Raw genomic sequence first — 5,000 nt, 5'->3', positions numbered from 1 at the left:
GCTTCAGGACTGAAGAAGGAGTGCAGTACTTCAGAGTGATTCACGATAATCAAGTGAAGACATGCAGGATCTGTGTAAGTCCGGAGCATGAAAAAAAGGACTGCCCACAATTCACATGCAGAAATTGTCTTGAGCAGGGGCATTATGCGCGAGACTGTAAAGTCCCGCGGTGCCAAGGCTGCCAAAAGACAATGTTAAGATGCAGATGCGAGATAGAAGACGAGGAAAATGAAGATCCAGGAATGGAAATACAAGAGGTAATGGGAGTTACAACAATTGAGAGGTTAAATGACTCACAAAGGCAGACGCAAGGAGAGGACGAGAAACAAGATGACGAGGAAGAGGAGAACAACAACATAGATGAGAATAAAGAAAAGAAGGAAGATGAAGAACAAGGAATGGAGATGGGAGGAGGAGCGAACAAAGAGGATATAAATTTGATTAAAGAAGGATTTTCTAAGGAACAGGACGATGTGGACACTAATGAACTGGACTACGAAAAAGGACAAGAAAAAGAAAAAGCTGAGGATAAGGGAATAAAGACACTGACTGAGGTAAGAGGAGCAGACAATGGGGGGGAAATTCGTGGAATGGAAAACAAAGGAAAAGAAAGACTGAATAGATGTGTAAAAACAAGAAAAGATGGCTTAGACATTCAACAGGTTCTTAAAAGGCAGAAGATAAGAAGAGAAGAGCAAAAGGAAAGACTGGAGAGGAGGAAAGCTGAAATGGGTGAAGTAAAAAATACTTTTTTGAAAGACAATGAAACGGATTGAATGGTGGGATTTGGTTTTTCCAATCTTTTCTTTAATGAGCTCTATATCAATTGTATCGCTGAATGCTAGAGGATTATCCAAATGTCAAAAGTTTGAAAGATTAATGTGTCTGACCAAAAAATGTGATGTGCTATGTTTACAAGAAACGAAATGGGAAGATAAAATAAGTGATGAAATTAGAAAATTATGGAACGGAGAAATGTATAGTAACTGTGATATGGAAAGGAAGAGAGGGGTAGCTATTTTAATAAGAAAAGGAGTATTTGAAGAAGTAAATATAGATTATAAAGACACAAAGGGAAGAATAATAATTGTTAAATTTGTGTGTAATGGAAAAGAAATGAAAGTGTGTAATATACATGCACCAAATGATGAAAGAGATAAATTTAATTTTTACAGGGATATGAATGAGTTAATAGAAAAACATGACAACATTATGGTGTTAGGTGATTTTAACACTGTAATACAGAGAATTGATGTAGATGATTCAATGGGATTTAGAAGAGATAGAGGGAGGAATGAACTACATAACATAATGGAGAAATATAATATGGTGGATGTGTGGAGAGAGAGGAATGGTATGAAAAGAGAATATTCAAGAAGACAAATTGTTGACAGAGTTCTAAAGCAAAGTAGAATAGACTTATTTTTATGTAAGAAAAAGGAAGCATATTATGTCACTAAGGCGTCTTACAAAAATTATAGTGAGAGTGATCATGATTTTTTATGGATATTGATGAATTTTAATGAGGCTGATAAAGGACCAGGGGTGTGGATATTAAATGCAGAACTTCTAAAAAATGAAATATACAGAATGGAAAAGAAAGTATAATAATTAATAGTGTAAATGAGGAAATGTATGAAATGGAAAAAGGGTTTTGGTGGGACATTCTAAAAAAAAGAATAAAAAAATTCTCAATGGAATATTCAAAAAAATGGCAAAAAGTCAAAAAGATGAAAGAAAATAAGATCAAAAAAGAGTGGGATGAAGAAATGAGGAAAGTAAATGAGCATGATGAAAATATTGATAAGATAATAGAATTACAGGAAGAATTAAAGAAAATAGAAGAAGAGAAGTGTAAAGGAGCAATAATAAGAAGTAGGGCGAAAGACATTGTAGAAGGAGAAAGAAGTACGAAATATTTTTATGAATTAGAAAAAACAAGACAGAGAGCAGATATAATAAAAAGTATTAAAACAGAAGATGCAAGGATTGTAGAAGATAAAACAGGAATTTTGGAAGAAGTCAGAGAATTCTATAAGCATTTATTTACCAAAAATGAGATAGTTTTAGAAGATGAGGAATTTGTATTAAGTAAAATACAGGTTAAAGTTAATGAGGGAGACAAAGAAATGTGTGAGAGTGAGATTACGGAATTAGAAATAGGAATTGCAATTGATCAACTGAAAAATGGTAAAAGTCCAGGAATAGATGGATTAACAGCTGAATTTTATAAGGTTTTTAAAGATGTGTTATGTCCAATTTTAAATGAAATATTTATAGATAATTTTAAAAAAGGGAATTTAACGAATAGTATGAAGAAAGGTATGGTGAAAATAATTTACAAGAAAAAAGGTGATAAGAGAGACCTGAAAAACTACAGACCACTAAGCATGTTGAATACAGATTATAAAATATTAGCCAAAATTTTAGCCAATCGATTGAAAATAGTAGTACCAAATATAATTACTACAAATCAAGCATATGCTGTTCTAAAAAGAGATATAACTGATGTCATTAACAATATAAGAGATATGATATGGTACATGAAGGAGGAGAAAGAAACAGGATATATAATGAGTGTGGATTTAGAAAAGGCTTTTGATAGAGTTGAACACAAATACTTGATACATGTGATGGAGAGATTTGGTTTTGGGGAGAATTTTTTAAAATGGATAAAATGTTTATATACAGATATAAGTAGTTGTGTAAAAGTGAATGGTTTTTTAACTAAAGATTTTAAAATAACGAGATCAATCAGACAAGGTTGTCCTATGTCAGCATTATTATACACTTTAGTATCTGAAGCTTTAGGACTGGCAGTAGACCAGGAAAAGAACATAAAAGGAATACGCATAAAAGGAGAAGAATCAGAACAAAAAATATTTCAATATGCAGATGACACGACATTGTTTGTAAAAGATATTAAAAGTATGGATAAAGCAATGGGAGTTTTAGAAAGATATTGTAAAGGAACAGGGGCAAAAGTTAATAAAGAAAAAACTACATACATGAAAATTGGATTACCGAATGAGCTGCTGAATAAAATGCAATTTAAGGAAGAAAAGAAGAGTATGAAAATTTTAGGTATAAGGGTTGGAGAAAATGAAAATGAAATAAGAGAAGTGGTATGGGAGGAGGTTTTAAAAGGAATGGAGAAGAGATTAAATTTCTGGAAATTAAGAGGATTATTTTTAAAAGGGAAGGTTTTAGTGATTAATTCTTTGTTTTTATCAAAAATGTGGTATGTATTGGGTTCTGTGAGTTTGCCTATATGGGTGTATAAAAAAATCAAATCTATTGTTTTAAACTTTTTATGGGAGGGGAAACCATCGAAAATTGCTTATGACACTCTAATTGGAAAGGTGGAGGAAGGAGGGTTGGGACTAATAGATCCATTAATAAGAATGAAAAGTATAAGAATAAAAACTGTTAATAAATACTGGAAACATGGGAAATATGCGTGGAAGGGTGTAATGAACTATTTTTTAAATAAATGTGGAAAAATGGGAGATGATGTCTTATGGATGAAGCTAAAAGAAAACATGATGAACGGAATACCAGAGTTTTATAAAGAGGTTGTAAAAGCATGGGGTGATTTTAGAAAGCATGTTGTTTGTACGTCTTTTACCAGGGAAGAGATTTTAAGACAACCATTGTTTTTAAATAATCAAATTAAAAAGGGAAATGATACCATTTTTTATAAAAAATGGTTTTATGCGGGGATAAAGCAAATAAAAGATATCTTGTATGAAGTGATACCTGGTTTTGTACCGGTGCAAGTAATAAGAGACGCAATTGTAGAAAATTATGACAATGAAACTAAAACAGTCTTAGAAAAACAATACAAACAAATGAAAGAAGTAATACCGGAAGAATGGATAAATATTATAGAAGGTACAGAAGAAACAAAAGGTAATGATGGAATGATGATTGATTTTAAAAGTAATGACAAACAGCATGCTTTTAAAGATGGTATTTTAAAGATGTTTTATTCTTGTTTATGTGAAGATGTTTTTATCACACCAAAAGCAGAAGGATATTGGCAAAGATTGTACCCAAGTATGGAAACTAAGAAAATATGGAAAAATCTAAGAGCTTGGTGGAAAAGTCCAATTTTAGAAAACTTTGATTATATTTTAAGACATAATTGTTTATTAAGTGAAATGAGACTGTGTAAATTTGGAATGGCAAGTGATGCAATATGCAAGGTATGTAATAGGGAAGATGAAGGATTGATGCATATTTTTTTTAAATGCACAGGGTTAAAATGTTTTATAAAAAAATTAAAAGAAATGACAAGTAAATTGGGAGTAGAACAAAGATGTATTGATGAAGAATGGGAAACAATGTTTTTATTTGGTTCTAAAGGTAATTTTAAGAATGTGTGTTTTTTAAATTTGATATTAACCATTGCTAGATTTGTAATTTGGAGCAGAAGAAATTTTGTCAAACAAAAGAAAACAAAAATACCTGTGTGCAAACTTTTTAAGGTGAAGATGTGTTTTATTTTAAATGTTTTGTTTGATTACTGTAATATGAATGAAGAGAAAGATGTTTTTGTCAAAATTTTTGTAAATGATAACCCATTTATTGAAATGACATGGTTTCGATTTAATGTATTGTTGCCAGAATGTGATTCAGACTGTTTTTAAAATGTATTAACATGTTTTAAATAAAAAAAAAAAAAAAAAAAAAAAAAAAAAAAAAAAAAAAAAAGAGCGCCCGATCTCGTCTGATCTCAGAAGCTAAGCAGCGTCGGGCCTGGTTAGTACTTGGATGGGAGACCGCCTGGGAATACCAGGTGCTGTAAGCTTTTGCCTTTTCTTCACTATTTATATAATATGCTGGCTTTTAGAAAGACGTGTTTTACCGCTCTATTTATTACAATCATTTACATGTATTATAGAGTTTTAAGTGTTTTACATGTTTTTTAGGCCATTTTATTACTCTTAACATTTTAAGTGTATGTGTCTTTAATAAATGGATGGTTGGCCTGTCAT

Source organism: Garra rufa, unplaced genomic scaffold (genome assembly GCF_049309525.1).
Source record: "Garra rufa unplaced genomic scaffold, GarRuf1.0 hap1_unplaced_013, whole genome shotgun sequence".
NCBI classification, from domain to species: domain Eukaryota; kingdom Metazoa; phylum Chordata; class Actinopteri; order Cypriniformes; family Cyprinidae; genus Garra; species Garra rufa.
Note: the sequence above shows the minus strand (reverse complement) of the source record.